This window comes from Puma concolor, chromosome E4, assembly GCF_028749965.1.
Source record: "Puma concolor isolate L17-30 chromosome E4, mPumCon1.1.hap2, whole genome shotgun sequence".
NCBI classification, from domain to species: Eukaryota; Metazoa; Chordata; class Mammalia; order Carnivora; family Felidae; genus Puma; species Puma concolor.
In genome coordinates this window covers 69,305,066-69,329,758 of record NC_141683.1, presented here as the reverse complement: position 1 = coordinate 69,329,758, position 24,693 = coordinate 69,305,066, and the positions used below count along the sequence as shown (strand labels likewise).

Genomic DNA, 24,693 nt, shown 5'->3' with positions numbered 1-24,693 from the left:
TTTATTTCTTTTTCTTGCTTGATTGCACTGGCTAGAGCCTCTAGTACACTGTGGAACAGAAGTAATGAGAATGGATGTCCTCATGTTGTTCCTGATCTTGGGGGGAAGTATTCAGTTCTTCACCACTAACTATGATGTTAGCTATAGACTTTTCAAAAAAATTTGTTTCAATGTTTATTAATTTTTGAGAGACAGAGACAGAGTGTGAGTAGGAGAGGGGCAGAGGGAGGGAGACACAGAATCGGAAGCAGGCTCTAGGCTCTGAGCTGTCAGCGTGGGGCTTGAACTCACGAACCATGAGATCATGACCTGAGCCAAAGTAGGATGCTTAACTCACTGAGCCACCCAGGTGCCCCAGCTACAGGCTTTTCATAATGCTCTTTATCAGGTTGAAGAAGTTTCCTTCTATTCCTAGTCTGTTGAGTCTTTTTGTCATGAAAAAGTGTCGCATTTTATCAAATGCTTTTTCTGCATTAGAGATGATCACATGGCGTTTCTTATGAATTTGTTAATAGAATGACTGACATTCTTTTTCAAATGTTAAACTGAGGCTGCATTCTTGGGATAAACCATGCTTAGTCATAATGTATTACTCTTTTAAAATGTTATTTTTTTTTTGTTTTTTTTTTGTTTTTGTTTTTTTTTTTAGAGACAGAGTGAGTACAAGTAGGGGAGGGGCAGAGGGAGAGGAAGAGAGAGAGAATCCCAAGCAGGCTCCATGCCCAGCACAGAGCCCAATGTGGGGCTTGATCTTATGACTGTGAGATCATGACCTGAGCCAATATCAAGAGTTGGGCGCTTAACCAACTGTATTACCCCTGTACTACCCTTTTAATAATTGTTGGATTCCATTTACTGAAATTTATTTAAGAATTTTGTATCCATGTTCATGAGGATATTGCTCTGTGGTTTTTTCTCTTATAATGTTTTTTGGCCTTGGTATCAGAGCAGTGCTAGCTCATAGAGTGAAGTGGAAATTATTTACTCTTCTTCAATTTTCTGGAAGACTCTGTGTAGAGTTGGTGTTACTTTTTCCTTAAATACTTGGTAGAATTCACTATCTGGGCTAGGAGCTTTCTTTGTGGAAGGATTTAAACCTTAATTAATTTAATTTAATGTCTTTAACAGAAATAGTTCTATTCAAGGGGCACCTGGGTGGCTCAGTGGGTTAGGCGTCCAACTTCGGCTCAGGTCATGATCTCACAATTTGTGACTTTGAGCCCTGCCTTGGGCTTTGTGCTGACAGCTCTGAGCCTGGAACCTGCTTCAGATTTTACGTCTTCTTCTCTCTCTGCCCCTCCCCCACTTGTGCTCTCTATCAAAAATAAATAAAATATTAAAAAAAATTAAAAAAAGTCTATTCAAGTTATTTATTTCTTCTTGAGTGAGCTTTCGTAGTTTGTATCTTTCAAACAATGTTTTATCTAAGTTGTCAAATTTATAAGCATAAAGTTGTTTATAATATTCTCTTGTTATCCCGTTAGTATCTGTAAAGTCTGTAGTGATGTCACTTACTTCTGTCATTCCTGATATTGGTAATTTGTCTCTTCTCTCTTTTTTCCTGATCAGTCTGTCTAGAAGTGTATTAATTGTATTGATCTTTTCAAAGAACCACCTTTAGATTTCATTTATTCTGTGTGTTGTTTTTCTGTTTTCTATTTCATCGATTTTCTCTTTGATCTTTGTTATTTCCTATGTTCTGCTTACTTTGGTTTCATTTATTCTTCTTTTTCTAGTTTCATATCATAGGTCCTGAGGTCATTGATTTGAGACCTTTCTTTTATTCTAATAGGCAATTAGTGCTGTAAATTTCCCTATAAGAATTGCTTTAGCAGAATCCCACAAACTCTGATAGATTGTATTTTCATTTTCATGTCATGAAAAGTACTTTCTAATTTTCCTTTTCATTTATTCTTTGACCCATGGGTTATTTAGAGATGTGTTATTTAATTTCCAAATATTTTGAGATTTTTCCGGATATCTTTCTGTTATTCCTAATTTAATTCCATGTGATTACAGAACATACTTTGTATGAGTTAAGCCCTTTTACATTTATTGAGATAAGTTTTATGGCCCAGAATATGATCCATCTTGATAAATGTTCCATGTGTACTTGAAGAGTGTGCATTTTGCTTTTGTTGGACACAGTTATTATTTATCTGATTACATTTTTAAAAGTTTATTTTATTTAGTTTGAGAGAGACCATGTGAGTGAGCGACCAGGAGATGGGCAGAGAGAGAGGGAGGGAAAGAGTCTCAGTAGGCTCCCACTATCAGCACAGACTGATGCGGGGCTTGATCTCACAAACAGTGAGATCATGACCTGAGCCAAAATTAAGAGTTGGACGCTTAACTGACCGACCGAACCACTCAGGTGCCCCTCATATGATTACATTTAAATTTATCATCGGAGCACCTGGGTGGCTCAATTGGTTGAGCGTCTGACTTTGGCTCAAGTCATGATCTTGTGGTTCGTGGGTTTGAGCCCCGCATCGGGCTCTGTGCTGACAGCTCAGAGCCTGGAGCCAGCTTCACATTCCATGTCTCCCTCTCTGTCTGCCCCTCCCCTGCTTGTGTGCATTCTCTTTCTCTCTCGAAAATAAATAAAAAACATTAAAAAATTTGGTTATGTGAAATATTAAAAAAATAAATTTGTCATTTATATTTGTTTTCTGTTAGTTTCATCTGTTCTTTATTCCCTTTTTCCTCTCTTGCTGCCTTCTTTTGGATTTGAATATTTTTTGTGTTTCCATCTTATCTTTTTTATTTGTTTGTTTATTTATTTTTGAGAGAGAGAGAGCATGAGCAGGGGAGGGGCAGAGAGAGGGAGACAGAGAATCCAAAGCAGGCTCCAGGCTCTGAACTGTCAGCACAGACCCCGACGTGGGGCTTGAACCCACAAGCCATGAGATCATGACCTGAGCTGAAGTTGGATGCTTAACCGACTGAGTCACCCAGGCGCCCCTCCATTTTATCTTCTTTGTTGGCTTGTTAGTTGTATCTCTTCACCTTGATGTTTTAGTGGTTACGTTGGGGTTTTAGGGTCACGGTATTGTCTTTAACTCATCAGTCTGCCATCAGGTTACATTCTGCCACCGGAGGTGTAGTGTGAGAGCCCGTGGAGTCTACCTTTGTTTCTCTTCTCCTGGTTTCTATGCCATTGCTGTCGTACCTTTTACTTATATATTTGCTATAGTACGTAAGAAACCCTAGGCTATATTGTTGTTTTTGTAACAGTAAGAAACCCTAGGCTATATTGTTGTTTTGTAAATAGTAAGTTTCTTATTCTCTTTAACTTTGTCTTTTGAAATGATTATAGATCCACAGGAAGTGGCAGAGAAATGTATAGGAAGGTCCGGTGTCCCCTTCAGCCGCCTCCTTCAATGTTGATCTCTTGTGTAACCATAGGACTGCATTAAAACTAGGAAATTGGCATTGATACAACCCAGAGTTTATGCAGATTTCCTTAGCTCTACATGTACTCATTTGCGTGTGCACGGATGTGTGTATGTATGTATCTGTGCAGTTTTACTTTATGCATGGCTTCCTGTAATTGCCACGGCAAGTGAGATATAGTGTCTCTCATCACCACAAGGCTCCCCTGTACCTTCGTAGCCACTCTGCCCCCCTTCCTCCAATCCGTGACCTCCGGCAACCACTAATCTGTTGTCCATTTCGTATTCTAGTTATCTCAGGAATGTTATGTAAATGGAATCGTTTACATGGTATCGTGCAATATAAAGCTTTTTGCTTTCCCTGGAGGCCAGCCCAAGATCTCATTGTACCAAGAATTTGTGCCTTTTGATCTCTCAGTAGTATTCCTTGGTGTGGATGTCCCACAATGTATTTAATTATTTACACATTGAAGGACATTTGTGTTGAGTCTAGTTTTTGGCTATTACAAATAAAGTTGCTATGGATGTTCACGTATAGGTTTTTGAGTGTATGTAGGTTTTGATTTGCCTGGGATAAATACCCAACAGTGCTAAGGCTGGGTTGCATGGTAAGTGCATTTTTAGTTTGAGAAGAAAATGCCAAATTATTTTCCAGAGTGGCTGTAGCCTTTTATATTCCTCCCAGCAATCTCTGGGTGATCCAGTCTTTCCACATTCTTGCCAGCACTGAGATTTTTTGTTTTGTGGCTTTAACGTGCATTTCCCTGGTTGCTGATTTTTGACATTGGGTCATTTGGTTATTTTCCACCTGCATATTCACTTCATTGACATGTCCTTAACCAACTTTCTAACCGTATTGTGTGCTTTTCTGCTATTGAGTTTTGAGAGTTCTTTATATATTCTAGACACCGAGTCCTTTGGTAGATGGGTGGTTTGCAAAGATTTTGTTCCAGTCTGTAATCTGTCTTTTTGTTTTCTCAACAGGTTCTCTCTCAGAGCAAACATTTTTAATTTTTAAGAGGTCTAATTTGTCAAGTTTTCCTTTTTACGGATCATATTATTAACATCAGATCTAAGCACTCTTCCTAGTTGAACATCTTCAAGATTTTCTCCTGTGTTGTTTTTTCCTCATAATTTCATAGTTTTACATTTTACATTTGAATCGATGCATTTTGAGTTAATTTTTGTAAACGGTGGAAGGCTGCGGTTAGGGTTCATTTTTTTTTTTTTTTTTTTTTGCCAATTTTTTATCAGCAGTTTTCAGCATAGATATGATGTGCCTTGAAATGGCTTTCTTCATGTTGCAAGTGCCGGGGTTTATGGGGCTTCTCATATCTGTGGCTTTACAGTTTCCATGCAATTTGGAAAAATTTCAACCACTGTTTCTTCAAATATTGTTTTATGTCCCTATGCCTCGTACCCTTGGGGGATTCCCATTACATGTATATGAGGCTGCTTGACATTGGCCCACAGCTCACCGAGGATTTTATTTCTTTAAATTCTTTTTTTTTTTCTCTTTCTGTTTAGTTTTGAGTAGCTTCTATTGCTATGTTTCAAATTCACTAACCTTTTCTTTTGCAATATCTACTTTGCCATTGATTCTATCTGACCTAATTTTTGTTTCAGATAATGTAGTTTTTGTCTCTAGAAGTTTTTTTTTTTAAGGAGTTGTTTAGGTGTTGGCTGGTATTTTATTTTATTTTACTTTATTTTTTTCAGCTTTATTAAAGTATGATTGACAAAAAAGATGGTAAGATATTTATTTTTAAAAAAATTTTCTTTGTTTAATTTTAGAGAGAGTAGGAGCAACGTAGAGGGGAAGAGGGAGAAACAAAGAGAATTCCAAGCAGTCTCCACACTGTCAGCGCAGAGCCCCGTTCGGAACTCGAACCCACAACCTTGGGATCACGAGCTGAGCCGAAACCAAGAGTCAACGCTCAACTAACTGAGCCATCCAGGCGCCCTAAAATGGTAAGACGTTTAAAGGATACACTGTGATGATTTGATATATGTGTACATTGTGAAAGAGTTTCTCCCATCCAGTTAATTAACGCACCCATCACCTCCAATATTTATCTTGTGTGTGTTTGTGCGTATGTGTGTGAGAACATTTGAGTTCTCTGTCTTAGCAAATTTCAGTTATGTGACACAGTATTATCAGCTGTAGTCCTCATGTTGTGCATTAGATCCTGAGTCCTTATTCATCTTCTAGCTGAAAGTTTGTGCTTTATTAATGTTTTTTTTTTGTTTGTTTTATTTTTTTTAATGTTTATTTATTTTTGAGGCAGAGAGAGACAGAGCATGAACAAGGGAGGGGCAGAGAGAGAGGGAGACACAGAATCCGAAGCAGGCTCCAGGCTGTCAGCACAGAGCCCGACGCGGGGCTCGAACTCACGGACCGTGAGATCATGACCTGAGCCGAAGTCGGACGCTTAACCGACCGAGCCACCCAGGCACCCCTTGTGCCCTTTTAACAACCTCTCTATTGTCCCCTCCCCCGCTGTGGCAACCACTTGTCTCTTTTCTGTTTCTTTTTTCTTTTTTTTAATTTTTTAAATGTTTCTTTATTTTGAGAGAGAGTCAGAGAGAGAGAGAGACCGAGAGACAGAGTGCAAGCAGGGGAGGGGCAGAGAGAGAGGAAGACAGAATCCGAAGCAGGCTCCAGGCTCCGAGCTGTCAGCACAGAGCCCGGCGTGGGGCTTGAACTCAGGAGCTGGGAGATCATGACCTGAGCCGAAGTCGACCGCTTCACCGCCTGGGCCCCCCAGGTGCCCGTCCGTTCTCTGTTTCTGTGAGCTTGACTTGTATTGTTTGGTTGCACATGGAAGTGACACCATGTAGTTTTTCCCCTTGGCTTAGTTCAGTTCGTGTGATGCCATCACGGTCCATCCACGATGTCACGAGTGTCAGGGTTTCCTTTCTCATGGTGGAATGATATCCCAGTGTATGTATGCATATGTGCGTGTGCACGTTGTTGTCCATTCCTTCGCTGATGGACACTTAGGTTGTATCCATATCTCGACCCTTGTGAAGAATGCTGTAAGAGGGGCGCCTGGGTGGCTCAGTCGGTTGAGCGTCCGACTTCGGCTCAGGTCACGATCTCACGGTCCGTGAGTTCGAGCCTCGCATCGGGCTCTGTGTTGACCGCTCAGAGCCTGGAGCCTGTGTCGGATTCTGTGTCTCCCTCTCTCTCTGCCCCTCCCCTGTTCATGCTCTGTCTCTCTCTGTCTCAAAAATAAATAAACGTTAAAAAAAAAAAAAAAAAGAATGCTGTAAGATCACAGAGCTGCAGACGCCTCTTTGATGGCCTGCCTTCCTTCCCCTGGATGTATACCCAGAAGTGAAATTACTGGCCCATAAGGGAGCTCTATTTTTAATGTTTTGAGGAACCTCTGTACTGTTTCCCACAGTGGTGGCACCAAATTAGGTCCCGCCAACAGCACAGGAGCTTCTTCGTTTGATGTGGTCCCACTTGTTTATTTTTGCCTTTGTTGCTTTTGCTTTTTAGTGTCAAATCCAAAAACTCATCGCGAGAGAGGTGTCAGGGAGCTCACCACCTATGTTTTCTTCTAGGATTTTTATGCTTTCAGGTCTGAAATTTAAGTCTTCAGTCGATTTTGAGTTGATTTTTGTATATAGTGTGAGACTGAGGTTTGATTTTATTCCTGTGCATGTGACTGTTCAATTTTCCCAGTGCTATTTACTGAAGAGACTGTATTTTCTCCGTTGTACGTCCTTGTGTCCTTTGTCATAAATTAGTAGACCAAAAATGCATGGGTTTAGTTTTGTGCTCTTTGTTCTGTTCCATTGCTATATTGTCTAGAAATTTGATAAGAGTCTTTAAGAAATAGCTTTCAGGTCGTCCACTGAAATTTTGAACACGTATAATACAACTGTGATGGCTGTTTTTATGTCCTTGTCTGTTAATGCTCACATCTGGGGCTATCAGTTGTGGGTCGGTTTATCCTCATTGATCATTCTCCTTGTTAAGGGTAAGGTTTTCCTATTCCTTTGTGTGGCTCGTAGTCTTTCATTGGATGTTTAACCTTATTGAATGCTAGATATTTTTCTGCTCCTATTAATATGAAAAACAGTTTTGGGGGGGGGCGCCTGGGTGGCTCAGTCGGTTAAACATTCGACTTTGGCTCAGGTCACGATCTTGCCTTTTGTGGGTTCGAGCCCCGCGTCGGGCTCCGTGCCGACAGCTCGGATCCTGGAGCCTGCTTCAGATTCTGCGTCTCCCTCTCTCTCTGCCCCTCTCCTGCTTGCGCTCTGTCTCTCTCAAAAATAAATAAACATTGAAAAAAGAGAAAAACAATTTTTAAAAATGTTTATTTATTTATTTTGAGAGAAAGAGAAAGAGAGCACCTGGGGGAGGGACAGAGAGAGAGAGAAGGAGAGAGAGAGTCCTAAGCAGACTCTGTGCTATCAGTACAGAGCCCCATACACAGCTCGATCCCATGAACCACGAGATCATGACCAAAATCAGGACTCAGATGTTTAACTCACTGAGCCACCCAGGCATCCCATGAAAAACAATTTTTTAAGGATCTTCTTTTTTAAAAATGTTTATTTATTTATTTTGAGAGAGAAAGAGCTGCGCATGAGAGTGGGGGAACAGAGAGAGAGGGAGAGAAAGAATCCCAAGTAGGCTCTGTGGTGTCAGCACAGAGACCAGTGTGGGGCTCAATCTCACAAACCGTGAAATCATGACCTGAGCCAAAATCAAGAGTCAGACGCTTAACTGACTGACCCACCCAGGCGCCCCTAAAGATTTTAGTTTTAAGTAATCTCTACTTGGGGCCCGAACTCACAACCCCAAGATCAAGGATTGCAGCTCCACTGGCTGAGCTAGCCACGGACCCCGAAAGACAGTTTTTTGAAGAGAATTACCAGGACTTTTAGTTTTGTTTAGTTTCATCCAAAAAAAAAAAAAAACAAAAAACAAATATGTCATAAAGCTTTTTTTCCTTTAGGGAGAAAAAAAAAAAAAGGAACAATTTTCATAAAATCAAGTAAGCCATGGTAACTTGAAAAACGTCGGGAATCACCGGTTTACAAGTTATGCGTGAACAGAAGAATAACCGTCACAGCCCCAGCTGGCCGCTTCATGCCAATGGCAGCAAACAAGGTCAACTCGAGAAAGATCAATTAAGTGTTTGGAAGTCCTGGTGAGTGCTTAAGCAGACCGATTCACGGGGACATCAGTGTAGATCTGTCTTTGGTATGCGTATGTCAATATCCTAGGCATGTTTTTGAGTTCTGCTCTGGGATGCTGTTACGTTCATTGTCAGCAATCGTCTGGTGTCGCCTGCCCTTGTTCACGAGGTCCCTGTGCAGGCGCTCGGGCTCCGCCATATCGGGCCCCTCTGGCGTCTCTTCCAAGATGCTGGCTTTTCTTGGTCATTTGGCGTCCCTCACGTCTCGTGAGAACACACTCGGGTTTTCACAGGAGGACCTTTCTCTCTCCTCCCTGCATTTTCTCCTCTTGATGTCTTAGAACTGTTGTCCAGCCGGGGGAAAGAGGCCCCTTCACGAGTCACTTACTGTATCAGGATTTCTTCTTTGGTTTCAGGCCTTGCTTGTTTTCCATCCTAGGCGGACTGCCGTTTTTCTTTTGCTTTCTCTTTCCCCCTTTCTCGCTTTTAAAACTTAGGTTATGGGAAATCTTAGTCCTGCCCAAATACAGAGACGGTACAGTGGGCTCCCGTGTGCTCGTCAACGACCATTTTTCCAGTGCTGCGGATTTACAAACATTAGAGACTCGTCTTCGAGTACAGACGTCATGTGGGGGGACGCACAGCCCTGGTCTCGTGTGGTGTGGGTGTAAGACTCCTGGTTTGTTTTCCAGGTCCAGATGGATACAACGCAAAAACTAAGAGTCTTCAGTGATTTTCAGGGGACGCACCAGGCATCTAAATACTCTCTGACTTTTTGTTTTATGTGTGGTCCTCGCAGCCTGTAGCTTTTACTGTGCTTTGTTTACAGTCTCTGGTTGATTTAGGCCGTATCTCATCTTTGATCTGGATTTACACTCCATGCACGTAGTTCCTAAGCTTCCTTCGTCTTCCTCCTCTTCCCCCTCTCCTCCTCCTCTTCCTCCTTCTTTTGCGTCCTCCTCCTTCTCCTCTTCCTTCTCCTCCCCCTTCTCCTCCCCCATATATATGTGTGTATATATATATGTATATACATGTATATATATACGTATATACATATATGTATGTATATATATGTATATACATATATACGTATATATGTATATACACATATATACGTATATGTATGTATATATACGTATATACGTATATATACACACGTAGAGTATTTTTATATATCAAGTAATGGATAAAACCACACTAAGATAAAATCACAAGAGGCGTCTGGTAGAATCCTGTCACTACTACGTACTAGTTAGTGTGACTTTTCCAAATCTGAACCTCTCTGAGATTCAGCATCATCATCTATAAATTGAATAGTGCCCACCTTCAGGAGGGTTGGTAGGATCAGAAATAACACAAGTAGGGGCGCCCAGGTGGCTCAGCCGGTTGAGCGTCCGACTTCGGCTCACGTCATGATCTCGCGGTTCGTGGGTTCGAGCCCCGCGTCGGGCTCCGTGCTGACAGCTCGGAGCCTGGAGCCTGGAGCCTGCTTCGGATTCTGCGTCTCTTCATCTGTCGGCCCCTCCCCTGCTCATGCTCTGTGTCTCTCTGTCTCTCAATAATAAATAAATGTTTAAAAAATAAAAAAAATAAAAAAAAGAAAGAACGCAAGCAGAGTGCATCACAGTGCCGGGAGCACAGGAGTAACTCAGGTTGACAACCGCCATGATATGACACATGTGGCACGGCCGAGAAACGGGTGGCAGAGAATCTTATCCCCGACTGGCGGCTACGCAGGCACCAGTGACTACAACACTGGCTGAAGTCACTTATGGAGCCAGTGACAGATCCAGAACCAAACTCATAAATGCCACTTCCTGGACGCAGAGGCTCCTGCAAACATACCCAAATCTAATTTCTGCTCGTATCTTTGTGGGTGAATTCTTTTTTGCAACAGAAATGAGACATTTCCAGCGGCTCTTTTCAGGGGGTTTACTAAATTCATGGTTCCAGGCGTCTCGTTTTGGGCATTGTGCCCCAAACCGTGCCCTTGTATCCACGGTGAGACTTTGAAGGAGCCTCTCAGACCGGCACCCGTCTGCCGGGGCGTGTTGTTGAGTTCACTTGTGGACAGGCTGCCTCTCAGAAGCTCGGGCTCCAAGTGGACAGCGAGCAGGCAGCCCGAGGAAACGGCCGCGACGCGACGTTTCACGGACAGGAGGGAATGCTAAGAGTCCCGCTCACCCTGCGTCTGCCTCTGCGACTCTCTCTGCCTTGCTGTCTCTCTGACATACACGCAAACGGAGTCCTGTCGAGCTTCTAGACTTTACGCCCTGGAGGGGCGTTCACACCTCTGCAACTGTGTACGCTTTCCAGGTGGAGAGATGGTCCTGTTCAGCCGTTTCTCCTTACATGTGACACAAGCGTCGCCGTGTGTCGCGGTTAATCACCTGGAGATGTCCCTAGGATATAAATTCTGCCTAAAAGCGAAAGGCGCCTTCAAGCAGAATTAGTGAAAATTGTGTGGACGAGGCTCCCGCTTTTGTCCTAAACGGACAAAGTTTGGGGAGAAAAGGACTGTTTGAAGGGGATCTGGAGAGAGGCCCCTGGAACTGTCGCCTGCTGATAGGAGACCTCTTCTCACTCGGGACTCACAGGGTTGTGTTCTCCCTTCAGTAGGGACGACCGTAAGCAAACCGAGCAAATCGCCTTTCATCGCGCTTTACATACAGTAAGCACTCAATAAAGAATTAGGTTGGGTGCTGAACACATAAATGTGTATAAGGGGCAAATCTGCCGTTTTGCCAGGCGCTGAGTGGACCACTAAGGATGTGTAGCCTGGAGTTCCTGAGTTTCACTGAGCTTGCTGTCTAGATGGGGTAGCAATTTGGGGAAAAGCTTGGCCATTATGTCTTCAAGTGTCTTGTCTGTTTCTCTTCTCCTCTGTGACTCTAATTGCACGTATGTTTACTCTTCTCATAATGTCCTGCCGCTTCCTGAAGCTGTTATGTTTTCAGCGTTTTTTTTCCCCCTTTGGCTCTTCAGAGTAGAAAACAAATCTACTGGGGCGCCTGGGGGCTCAGTCGGTTAAGCGTCTGACTTCAGCTCTGGTCATGATCTCATGGCTGTGGGTTCAGGCCTCGCATCGGGCTCTGTGCTGATGGCTCAGAGCCTGGAGCCTGTTTCAGATTATGTGTCTTCCTCTCTCTCTCTGCCCCTCCCCTGCTCAAGCTCTGTCTCTCACTCTCTCTCTCAAAATAAATAAATAAACTTAAAAAAAAAAAAAGAGAGAAGAAATCTATTCATCTGTCTTTAAGTTCGTCTTCAGTCTGCTGTTAAGCCCATCCAGTGGTTTTTAACATTTCAGATGTATACTTTTCAGTTCCAGAATTTCTATTTAGTTCTTTTTATAGTTTCTAGTTACCTGCTGGTATTTTTCATTTATTATAAACACACTTTCCTTTATGTCCTTGAGCTTAGTTACGATAATTGTTTTATAGCCCTTATCTGCTAATAGTATGTGAATCATACTATTCATACAACACATACTATTCATCAGGGTTGATATTCATTGATTTTATTTCTTTCTGGAGTGTAGATAATGTCTTCCTGTTTCTTTGTAATTATTCTAAGTACTTTTTTAAGTTTATTTTTTTTATTTTTTAAGTTTATTATTTTCCAGAGAGAGAGAGAGAGAGAGAGTGTGCGTGCATGGGGGTGGGGGGAAGGGCAGAGAGAGAAGGAGGGAGAAAATCCCAAGCAGGCTTCTCGCTGTCAGAACAGAGCAGAGCCTGACATGGGGCTCAGACTTGTGAACCGTGAGATCTTGACCTGAGCCAAGGTCAAGAGTCAGACGCTTAACCAACTGAGCCACCCAGGCGCCCCAATTGTTAAGTAGGTTAGAACCGTGTCCTGAACATTGTGAATGATGTGTTGTCGAGATTCTCAATTCTGGAGTGTTCTCGTGAAGAGTTGTGTTCTGTGTCTATAAGAGTTGTGTTCTGTGTTTGTTTGTTTGTTTGTTTGTTTCTGGTGGTAGGCAGTTAACTTGGTTGCATTCAGACTGCTAGCTTTGTCTTCTGTGCTGTGAACCGTAGGTCAAATTTCTGCTCACTTCATGTAGTCTTGGCTGGATATCTTGAGGGCTGCTTCCTCCAGTGTGGTTCTGGCACGAGCCAGGGGCTCCCGCAAAATTTATGCACGCAGTCTGGGGCTCTCCCTTTCTGGCTCTCCACTTTCCAGGGTTTCCCCTTTGCTTTACAGGAGCTGTGTCTCTCTCAACTCTATGTTCTGGTGCTTCACGGGAGTAAGACTTTGGGTTTTCCTTCTGACTTTTAGCTGCCTCGTTTACTGTAATCCAAGCACGTCCCCCTGGATAAAAGCCATAAAAACCAGGAAATGCACCCACTTCTCTTCCCTCCATCCAATGGCTCACTTCCTTCCGGTATCTGCCTGTTCTGGTTACTCCCCAGTGTCTTTGGTTAGTTGTTGTTATGTTTTGCCCAGAGTTTACAGTTGTTATTTGTGAGAAGGTTGGTTTGACAGGAGCCACACGGCCATGACTAGAAGCAGGTATGGAGAGAGGTATGTAGGACCACAAGATGGGGACAGATAAGCAAGTCACTGTCACAGAAGGACTCAGAGATGAAAATACCTTAAGAAAACAACTTGGCTTATAAAGAGGTTTGTAAGGGAGTCCAGGCTTGAGAAAGACAGGCTGAGCAAGGAAAAAAGGCAACAGGTGTTTAAAGGGAGAAATTACCGAATCACTGAGTTTACAGTCAGTCCGTGTAGCATAGAAAAATTAGTTTTCTTGCATGATTTTAGTATTTACACAGGCTGAGACGGATCTTCAGACATCAACTTTGTAAAAGTTAGGGAGAGACATGTTTTTTTGTAGGGGGTCAGTAACCTGCAGGAAAGGTTCGAGGTTTCATATTTTGCGGGCTGGGAACACACAGAGCGATCCTGGTTTTTGTGGTTTGGTTCTGTTTGTTTGTTTGTTTTGTCTCCGGGTGCAAAGTGGACGGGTGTGCAAAGTGGACGGGTGCAAAGGTGAGGGTGGGCCAGCCAGTTCTCCTTACAGTCCAGCCCCAACCTGACACTCAGATTTGACCTCTTAGGTTGTTTTGAAGTTTTCTGGTTCGGTGTAACTCGACTGATATCTTGTTATGTTCACTGGTTCACCGTTTATGTTCACTGGTTGTTAATACACAACTTTCTTGACTTACAACGGAGTCAAGTCCGATAAACCCCTTGTCAGTTGAAAATACCGTTAACCCGGAAATACAGTTAATACACCTGCCGACCTCGAAACTTCTCAGAAACCCCCATTAGCCTGCAGTTGGGCAAAATCATCTAACACAAAGCCCATTTTCTAGTGAAGCGTTGAGTATCTCGTGTAATTTATTGACGACTCTACTGAAGAGTGTAACGGTCTTGTGGGCAGAGAATGGCCGTGGGCGTGCGGCGCTAACCCCTTGACCGCCGGCTGGCAGGGAGCGGGGACCTCTGCCCAACCTCGCCGGAGAATGTCACAGATCGCTAGCCTAGGAAAGGGTCAAAATTCACCACTGGAAGTGTGGTTTCTACCGGGCGTGTAGTGCCTTGCTTCCGTCTCAAGAGTCGGAAACTAGGAAGCGGAGCCGTTCCAGTCAGGGGCTGTCTGTACAGAGGCATCCTTGCTGCACGCTCATAAAACCAGGGCGGATCTGCTCTCAGAGTTAACTTGTAAATCCTCTGTTGCTGTCATTGGCTTTTTTTTTTTTTTTAAGAAAGAGTTTTTCCTTTTGTTTTTGATGTTTATTTATTTATTTATTTATTTATTTTTAATTTTTTTTTCAACTTTTTTTTTATTTATTTATGGGACAGAGAGAGACAGAGCATGAACGGGGAAGGGGCAGAGAGAGAGGGAGACACAGAATCGGAAACAGGCTCCAGGCTCCGAGCCATCAGCCCAGAGCCTGACGCGGGGCTCGAACTCACGGACCGCAAGATCGTGACCTGGCTGAAGTCGGACGCTTAACCGACTGCGCCACCCAGGCGCCCCGGTGTTTATTTATTTTTGAGAGAGAGATAGAGTAGGGGAGAGGCAGAGAGAGAGAGAGAGAGAGAGAGAGAGAGGGAGACACAGAATCGGAAGCAGGCTCCAGGCTCTGAGCTGACAGCACAGAGCCCGACGTGGGGCTCAAACTCACGAACTGCAAGATCATGACCTGAGCCAGAGTCGGACGCTTAACCAACTGAGCCACCCAGGCGCCCCTCACTGTCATTTACTTTCATGTGTCAGAATTATTTCATCACCTTGATCAGCTCGTCTCCTGAGCTAAGGAACAAGGACCCTTCCGTGTGGTCCCCTGTGGTTTGACTGTAGAGGCGTCCTCTGTCTGAGACGCTGCAGGTTGTCAAGTTCCTGACCTGCAGGGAAATTCTCTATTACCTGTAAAGCGGATGTTCTATAAGCGTGGGTTCCAGGAGACTTTCCCCAGAGCTGACTGCCGTTGGCTCACAAGCGAGGATCGTTAAATCTGCAGGAATTTTGTAAGCTGCTCGTTAAACAAGGCCATTACTGGAAATTAAACTTTGTAACTTTCATTAAACTTTGTCATTTTCATCACAGGTCTTCTTCCTGCTGGATTCTAAGGTGGGATGTCGGCCTAGTGTATCGCTTACGGAATGTTCCATTGCCACTTATGAAAGCAGGTTAAGCTGACGGTTAGAGACGAAGGTGGAAGGACCGTTTTTCCTCACATACCTGCTTAAGACAGAACCTTCACCGCAGTTCAGTCCGCTCCCTCAGTCCCAGGAAGGCGATGTCTGTTTTGCCAATCTCAGGTCGATCATCGACCTTCACTGAGTCAGTCACCCGTTTCCATGCTGGAAGGTCCTGGAAGTCCTGACCAAGCCTGGTGGCCCAGACCGGATGGATGTCCGTGGCCGCACTGGCGGGGAGCACTCGTGAGTGGGCTCACTGCGGTGTCGCTGGTCGGGAGCCCCTGCTCCGGGGTTATTGCATCTCGTTTTGAGGTTATTTCCAGAAGTTTCAACTTCATGCCTGAGTTTATAGCAGAGGCTGTTAGGCGCGTGGAAGATAAAAGCAGACGCCATCCGTTGATGGCAAGACCGAGTGACTTTGGCTCCTTTGCTGTAATGTCCAGCAGGGCCAGCATGGAACCAAGGAGCAGGCTCGTCACTTTACAAGGGTGTGGTCAGCGACGTCCCTGGGTAGCGAGAGCTTTTGTCCCAGGGCGTGTTGATTTCTCACCAGTGGACAAGGGTATTTCAGGATGAGAAAGAAGAGGTTTTTCCTATTTATTTATTTATTTATTTATTTATTTATTTATTTTTAAAAGTTTATTTATTTTGAGAGAGAGCGTGTGATCACGTGGATGGGGCAGGGAGCAGAGGGAGGGAGAGAGAGAGACTCCCAAGCGGGCTCTGTACCGCCGCCACAGAGCCCGACGTGGGGCTCAAACTCACGAACTGTGAGATCATGACCCGAGCCGAAGTCAAGAGTCAGTTGCTTCACCGACGAAGCCACCCAGACGCCCCTATATGCGGCAATTTTGTATTTGCAGAGCATGGCGATGCTCACCGTTTTGTTTTGTTTTGTTTCGGCCTTTAGAGTTGTGCTTAGCAAACCAAAAGGCCAGGGAAACCTCCCTGAGGCTCTGAAGGGTTTGACACCGAGTGTGTGTGAGTGTGGCTGTGAACATGTATGTGAGAGTGTGCGTGTGTGGTGTGTGTGTGCGTGTGTGGGTGGGGGTGTGTGTGAGTGTGTAGATCCAGGGTGCGTCTCTGAGGTAGTTTCCGCCCGCCCCAGGGGCTCAAGGAAGGGGTGTGTGTGCTGTTGGCCAAAATACCAACGCTTTCCCATTTGGACAGAGGCGCTGGGGAGGTTGCACGGGTCCCGGGACAGAACTTGCACAGAGGTGGGCCAGAGCCCGTCCTGCGCACGTGAACTGCCTGGGGAGTTGCTTACAGAGAAATCTTCTGTTTTTCTCCTTCACCTTTTAATTTTGATTGACTTCAGGGTTATTCTATTTGTTACCTTTAAATATTATTGTAATGGGTAATGTTGTTTTTAAACCCTTTGCAATACAGATTTGCCTCAACTTAAAAGAAGTTCATTGTGGAAAGATTCAGAATAACAGCACAGTGGAATAAATGTTCAACTTTTAACATAAGATTTATTGCAGAATTCTCTTTCTTTCTCTCTTTCTGTCTGTTTATTTATTCAAGTAATCTCTATACCCAACGCAGGGTTCAAACTCATGACCCCGAGATCAAGAATCGCATGTTCTAACAACTGAGCCAGCCACGCACTCAGAATTCTTTTAATTCATATTTTTAGTTTTAAAAACATCAATCCAGAAAGTTTGGGAAGTAGAATGAGAAATAGATTACCCAGGGCGCCTGGGTGACTCAGTTAGTTGAACATCCTACTTGAGCTCAGGTCACGATCTCCTGGTTCGTGAGTTCGAGCCCCACGTCAGGCTCTGTGATGACAGCGCAGAGCCAGGAACTTGCTTCGGATTCTGTCTCTCCTTCTCTCTCTGTCCTTCCCCCACTCACACTTGGTCTCTTTCTCAAAAATAAAATAAACATTAAAAAAATAAAAAAATTACCCATATTCCATCACCCTAATGTATTATCAATTTTGGTAAATTCTATTCCAGAATTTTATCAAGTGTACATCTATGTTATTTGAAACCTTTATCCATGGTGCACACACAGGTTTGATTGTGACTCTTTCCTCCTAACACTGACTCTAAGCATTTTCCCATCTTTGTAGCCATCGTTTCGGTATTTGAAGCTCCCTCAGTGCCTTTCCAACGTGGGACTGTTTACAAAGACCTAACTGCACACAGGTTTTCGGCAACACGGCCGTGGTGTTAGAAGCACAGACAGGCTGAACCGAAGCCAGATCGGGGTTGGTGACGGGGAGGCACACGCTGGGAAACCAGTGCACCTTCTCATCCAGGAAAGTGATCCAGTAATTTCTGAGTTTCTCAACCAGGTGTCCAGGCGACCTAGAAGGTGTGTCCCACATGTCTTGTTTTGGTCATGGTGAAAAAAAAATGGTGTCATTTGCGGATAACGGGTTCATCTCGAGTATCGGAGATACAACTCAGGTCCTTCTCTTTGCCTGGTGGCCCTAAGTGCCTGGGGGCCCAGCAGTGGCGCAGGGGAGGCACTCTCTGTCCCCAGCCCCGAGACCCCATGCCCTCCCCCTAGTCTGCTCACGGGCCCAGGCGCCTCTGTCTACACCACTCTGCCCCGGAGCCATCGCTGCGTAAGTCGTCTGTCACCGACTGCAGAGTTTTCACAGACGGTGCACTTGAACACGTCGATCTGATCTGATGTGGCTCTTCAAAGTAACAGCAAGGTCCGGAATCAAGTCTCCAGACTCTCCGTCTTAGAAGCCACCGGGGCCCGTGTCTGAACCGGTCTCATGCCCTGTGCTGGGCCAAAAACTGTGATGATGTAATTTCTGAGTATTGTACCTACAGTGTTGGTATTTCACACCCTCTGGATAGAATGGACCGCAAGGACTTGGAAAAATTAGATCTCACATCATTTTCATACAGAACCTCAAAAATCACCAAGTCCTTTTGTTAGAAAAAAATTTTTTAACGTTTATTTATTTTTGAGAGAGAGAGAGAGAGAGAGAGAGACAGAGTGTGACCAGGGGAGGGGCAGAGAGAGTGGGAGACACAGAATCCGAAGCGGGCTCCAGGCTCTGAGCTGTCAGCACAGAGCCCGATGCGGAGCTCAAGCTCACGCACTGGGAGATTGTGACCCAAGCTGAAGTCAGACGCTTAACCGACTGATCCACCCGGATGCCCCAAAAATCACCACGCCCTTGAAATGCCGCGTAGTCCCAGGGATGAGAAGGAACGGAATGTGCACATCTCCCTGGCGCCCAGCTGTCCCTGTGTGTCCCCGTGTCCTCCCCTCGCCTGGCAGCATGGGGCCTCCTCCAGCCTGCCTTCTGGAAGCAGGAAGGCGGGCAGGGAGAGAAGACCAAAGGTGGGAACCGGTTTATCAAGTCCTCTGCCTGCCGGCCCTGTGCCTGGAGCCACATTTCTCGCAAACCTTGTCCCTCGGTCACAGTAAGGCGGAAGCGGGCCCAGGAATGAACGCAGGACCCACAGCCTCCTGCTGCCGCAGTTTTCAGGTTCTTCTTGCCACCGCTCCGTCCCCGCGAGCTCTTGGGGCTTCTTCCTCATCATCATGGGAAGAGGTGTTTTCAGTGACTGCACGGTGGTGGTTGTTAGCCAGACTTTCTTGTGCTGATCGTTTCACAATATACACAAATATTGAGTCACCGTGTCTGCAGGTTAGACCTCAATAAATAAGTGCGTCGGTGAAAACAAAGAGACAAAACCGAGCTCCTTGGCTGGTCAGGTCGGTGCCAGGTTGTGTCGCCGCTGAGGGTCCCAGGAGACACGGCGGGGGGGGGGGGCCTGCGGACACTGATGAGGGGGTCACCCTGCGCGTGCACGGCCACGACAGCAGCAAGTGTGCCCCAGAAGCTGGGTCCACGCGGCCAGGAGGGCACAGTGGAGAGGCGGCGTGGCCGGCGGCTGAGGGGTCCTCCCTGGGGCGGGGGCCCTGAGCCCCCAGGAGCGGTGGGGCTCCCAGTGCGGGAGGAGAGGGCTTGGGAAGTCGCTGAGCGCAGGGAGGGCGGGATGCGGCACGTGCCAAGTCCCTGGGGGGAGAGGAGGAGAGATAAAGGAGGTGAAGAGGGGCCAGTGAGTTTGGAGGACGGAGGGGATGGGGGAGCAGGGGAACTGTAGTTCGAAATTACAAGTTTAAGATGTCTATGAGATGCCCGAGGCGGGAGGCCTACCCACAGGTAGGCCTGTCTCCTGGAGCATAACCCGGGGAGTGGGAGAGTCCCCGAGGCCTCTGGGACAGGGGTCGGGGGCTCTCTGAGCTCCTGCGACCCAGCCGGCCCCCAGGCAGCTGCCTGCCCTTCTCGGTACATCGGAGTTTGTGCTTTAGCCTCCTCTGGGGTCAGGCCCGTCGCGGAGACTGCGAGAAGGCCGTCTGTGTGCCGCCCGGACACGGAATCGGGGACCCTTGGTGGCTGGGCGGCACAGTGAACCCGCTGCCACCTGCTGACCGTGGATTTCTGTGTTACGTGATGATGTCTGGAGTTTTGCTAAGTCTAGGAATTAATCAATTTGCCGTGGCGTATCCTGGTACTTTGGGTCAGAGACCTGGGTCGTATGTACGCGTGGGGTCCCGTCCCCCTCGTCTCTGGCATCAGGAGGGGCTGCATTTCCCGGGATGCGGTGCAGGTGACCATGCAGGTGACAGGCCCACGTGTGAACTTTCGTGTCGGGGTCTGGGCGTGGCTTGGAGCCCCTGTGTTTTGTCCCTGCAGAAGCCGCGGGGCTTGCTGTGTGCAGAGGCCCCTCGGGAGGCTCTTGGAATCAGGAGAAACCCCGAACTGCCTCACAGCAGACGGTGAGGGACTTCCCCAGGCCGGGCCCTGCAGCCAGGCCCGGTCCTGGGCCGGACTGAGAAGTGCTGGACGCCGTGCCTGTCCCCTGCCCGCCTCTCCCCGCCTGGTTGTGTTTGGCCGCGTGCCTTCCATCCGCCGCCCCCGTGAGGAGTGTTTTCCACAGTGAGCTCATCACGTTACACACTGGGGTGTGAGCGGCCCATTTAAGCTGCATTTGTGCCTTAAAGGAAGACCGAGAAAACTCGGAGGGAGGACTCTTCAGCCGTGTGGAGGGCGGGGGGGGGGGGGGGGGTTGCTGTTTGGAAGCAGGGGTGCCTTCCTGGGCATCCCTGGAACGGTCCCGATTCAGGCCCCATCTGGTCCCCGGATCTCAAGGCCAGCCTGTTCTTGCTGCTGCCAGGCCTGTGCCTCCCGGGACAGAGACTCAGGAACGCGGCCCGCCCGCCCTGCTCCCGGGAGCCCGCTAAGCTGGGGCCGCGGCAGCCCCGGCAGGGGCAGCGCCCACAGTGGCCGGTGCTGGTGGCAGGGGCGTCGTTAGCCACACTCGTGAATCACTGCCGGGCTGGGCTCTCTGCTGTGACTCAGCCTGAAACTTTGTTCTGCTAACAGGAAGCCAGCGGGCAGTGCAGTCAAAGCTTGTGGGAAACTCTCTGGATTGGAAACCCCTGGGTGTTTTCAAGCTTCTGTTTCTACAACAAAAAGGGAAATGATCAGATAGCGGCTCCCCGTCTCCTTCGATGCAGAGGGACTACACTGGCAGGGGGCTGTCGTGAGCCGGGCTCCTGGGTCTCGTGACGCGCAAAAGCTGTATAGGAGTTTCCACAAACAGGAAGCCAGCAAGGAGCGTGATGGGAATCGTGTGGATTAAACAGCGGGTCTGGAACGCGGGTGGCAATCTGCCCGTGGGAAGCTCTGGGGACTGAGGATGGGCGCGGCCAGGTCGGGGAGCACTGCGCGGCCAGGAAGAGGCTGCGAGGCAGGGGGGTGGGGTGTGGAGCCCCAGGCCGTGCCGGAGCAGTGGGCCAGCCGGGGCTGTCTGTGGACGCAGGGACAGGAGATGCAGGTGTTCGTATTCCTCGTGGACGTGGGGACAGAGCCACGTGAGCCCTGGAGGCCTCTGGCCGTCCCCAGGGGCCGGGAGGCTGGAGCTCACTGGCAGCTGCCGTGGCAGGTGCTCCCGGTGGACATCTGGGAGCACCATGACTTAGATCAGTGGCTCGCAAACTTTTGGGAGTGGGGACACCTTGTTATAGCTTGTTTTGGGGTGTATTCTTGTCCCCACTGTTTCTTTTTAATCTTTAAAAAAAATGTGTATTTATTTTGAGAGAGGGAAAGCAAGCAGGGGGAGGGGCAGAGAGAGAGGGACAGAGAGAGAGAATCCGAAGCAGGCTCCAGGCTCCGTGCTATCAGTGCAGAGCCCGATGCGGGGCTCGAACTCACCATCCGTGAGATCATGACCTGAGCCGCAATCAAGAGTAGGATGCTTAACCGGCTGAGCCCCCCAGGCGTCCGTTCTTTCCACTCTTTAAAGTATTGTTAGTTGGGAGCGCCTGGGGGGCCCAGTCGATTAAGTGTCCGACTTGGGTTCAGGGCATGATCTCGCGGTTCGTGAGTTCGAGCCCCACGTCAGACTCTGTGCTGACAGCTCGGAGCCTGGAGCCTGCCTCGGATTCCGTGTCTCCCTCTCTCTTTATGTCCCTCCCCCACTTGTACACTCACTCTCTCTCCTCTCTCTAAAATAAATATTAAAAAAAGTTTTTTGAAGTATTGTTAGTTAAAAAAAAAATAGATTAAAATTAACTTTGTTTTAGATTTCCAAATAAGAAGCTTCTGTCTTTTTGAAACTTCTAAGACAGCTGGATAGCCGTCGGAGTGTTTGCGATATTAGGATTTGGAGCCTCTCAGCTGTGGGCTGTTTGCTCTTAGGGGGTGAAGGAAAGGCCTTCAGCGCTGATAACGGGAGACGCTGTGCAGAAGTGACTGCCTGCTCGCCAACGCCCCCTCTCCCCACGACGTCGACATCTGGGGATATTTGATAAAATGTCCTTTCCCATACCCGTTACTAATCACATTTTTTATTTATTTATTTTTTTTTGCTTCTAATCTCCCTTCCCTCCAGTCTGCCACTCATCCTGCCATGAGAGCTCATTTCTGAAAAACAGATTCCATTACGCCACCTCCTTCCTCAACAATTTTCAGCGAGTCTCCCCGCTGCCTATATGAAGTCTGGCACCCTAGCATGGAACAAGGAAAGCCTCTCGTGGCTTAATCGTCAAACCTTTCTAGTTTCAATGTCTTTTACATCCCTCTCTGCACCCGCAATCCTGCCAAACGTGAGCATCGAGCAACTGGAAAGCTTAGCTCAAACTGCTTATCTGAGACAGGGATTTATTTGCTCCTGGGGCTTAAAAAAAAAAAAAAAAGTCCATTATAGTGTGAGCTTCAGGCAAGGCTTGATCAAGCAGCTGAGCAATTTCCCCAAGGACTCCATTTCTCTCTGTCTGATTTTCACAGTCCCAAGATGGTTGCCAGCAACCTTTGGCCTTTTGTTTCTTTGTTCTCATCTCTAAAGAACAGGAGAACGTGTTGGCACCGCATTCCTAACCCACGTTCGTTCTGACTAGGTTTATTTACGTCCATGTTTACCCTGCAGCCATCCCTGTGGCCAGTGGGACGTGCTGACTGGTTACCTGCTGCAGGGGTTTCCGAGGCCAGCCGCAATCCCAGCCTCTCACTGTACTTCTGACTGACTGGCTACACGTCGGGGTTCCCACGACTCCCTCCTGGGTTGGATAATTTGCTAAAATGTTTCACAGAATTCAGGGAAGCGCTTACACCTACCAGCTTATTGCAAAAGACACAGATAAAGGATACAGATGAAGGGGCACATAGGGCGAGGTCCAGAAGGGTCCACGGAGCCGGAGTGCAGCAGCCTCCTGGCACGCGGACGTGTTCACCAGCCTGGAGGCTCTCATTTTCTTTCTTTTTCTTTTCTTTTTTTTTTTTTTTTAACGTTTATTTATTTTTGAGAGAGAGAGAGCGTGCGCACAAAAGTGGGGGAGGGGTGAAAGTTCCAAGCTTCTAAACATGGTCTAGACTCTTTGGTGCCCCCAGGACCCACCCCTCCACCCCACTGAGAGTCACCTCATTAGAACAAAAGACACTGGAAATCACCCAGGAAATTCTGAGGAATTTAGGAGTTCTGTGTCAGGAACTGTGGTCAAAGACAAAATATTAGTAGGAATGGGGGGCAGAGACCAATAAACATATACATATATATATTCTTACAATTTTGTAGCATTATATCCATTATTTCTCTGAGTCCTTAATTCAACAGAAAGAATCTTGAGTTAGAGAGTTGTTTTTTTTAAACATTTATTTATTTTTGAGAGACAAAGCGTGCGAGAGGGAGACACAGAATACGAAGCAGCCCCAGGCCTCCAGGCTCTGAGCTGTCAGCACAGAGCCCCATGTGGGGCTCGAACTCACAAACCGCAAGACCGTGACCTGAGCTGAAACCGGGAGTCAGACGCTCAACCGACTGAGCCCCCAGGTGCCCTGAGCTAAGAGGGATTCTGACTGTGCTCAGTGTAGAGGCTTGAGTGTTGAATAAATGGTTGCCAGTAATAATAATATCTTTACCGAGAGCTTTCTGCGTGCATGGCTCTTTGTTAAGGTCTCTTCCCACAAAATCTGACTTAACCCCCTTCCTCTGGCCTTGTAGCCAGCAGGCAGTGTGGACTGGAACCCGGGCTCTCCTGCCCCTCAGCTCATGTTCTTCTGCACACTCGAGTTTCATACAGAGATTTATGTGCCCAGAGTCACTTCCCTGGATGCTGAGTCCGGCAGAGATGACAGGGAGGGTGGGGGGGGGCAGAGGAGCCTGACGCTCCCCCCAAAACTGCACGGATGGTGTCGAGGAAGGTGGGGTGGGCAGGCGAGCGGAGGACCCTCAGGGCCCCGTGCAGGGTGGTTTGCGGGACAAGGGTCTCCCTCCAGGACGCCGCTTGTGGGCAGGGTCCAGGTGCGGCAGAGTATGGCGAGCAGAGAGCGAGCCCCTTGTCTCCCCGGGGTCCTCAGAAACTGGGGGGGTTCAAGCCATTCTCTGGCCCCACAAAAGAGAGACACCTGCCAGGATGAGGTGGCTAGAGATTACGTGTGAGAAGGCGGTGGGTCAGTGGAGAGTGTCGCTCCTTGTAGCGGGTCCACATGGCCCACGGGGAGCAAGGGGAGAGGGGCCTCCTTTGGTCCCTGCAAACAGCCGCCCATCTGGAGGCTCTCAGCCCCACCCCACATCCCTGCGTCCTGGGACTCCCAGCTTCGGGAGAGCAGAGGGCGGATCCTCTCTCCTGGTCAAGGCACTCTTGGGGAGGGGGATGCTGTTCCAGCAGGAAGAGGGGGGGAGTGGAGGGGGCCAGGTGACTGGAGACCCCATCGCTGGGCTCCCCCCCCCCCCCAGTACTCCCTTCTGAGCTCTACTCTTGAGCAGTCGGTTGGGAGAGACCATTCCCCTCTGATAGTCTTTTCTGGATGTTTTCCAAAGGCATTTAAACCCTGGCAAACAGAAAGGAAAGCTGTTCTCCGTTCTCTAACCACAGAAAGGAAGCCGTGGATTTAAGACCATGAGAATGGGGAGGAACAGAGACAGGCCAGCAGGAGAAGGGGCAGGGGGCACGGTGGGCTGGGTGCTCTGGGGGAGAGCTGTGCGCAGGCACCCGGCCAC

General features: G+C 47.5%; 1 protein-coding gene across 3 annotated transcripts in view; it reads left to right on the top strand.

The window, feature by feature from the left end:
• CNIH3 (cornichon family AMPA receptor auxiliary protein 3) overlaps positions 1-24,693 on the top strand; it is a 247,843-nt gene that overhangs the window by 22,872 nt on the left and 200,278 nt on the right. For all 3 annotated transcript variants that reach the window (XM_086693935.1, XM_086693934.1, XM_086693932.1), the window contains 2 exons: positions 5,190-5,366; positions 8,372-8,566. The gene's annotated coding sequence lies outside the window, so the exon portion shown is untranslated. The remainder of the gene's footprint in view (positions 1-5,189; positions 5,367-8,371; positions 8,567-24,693) is intronic.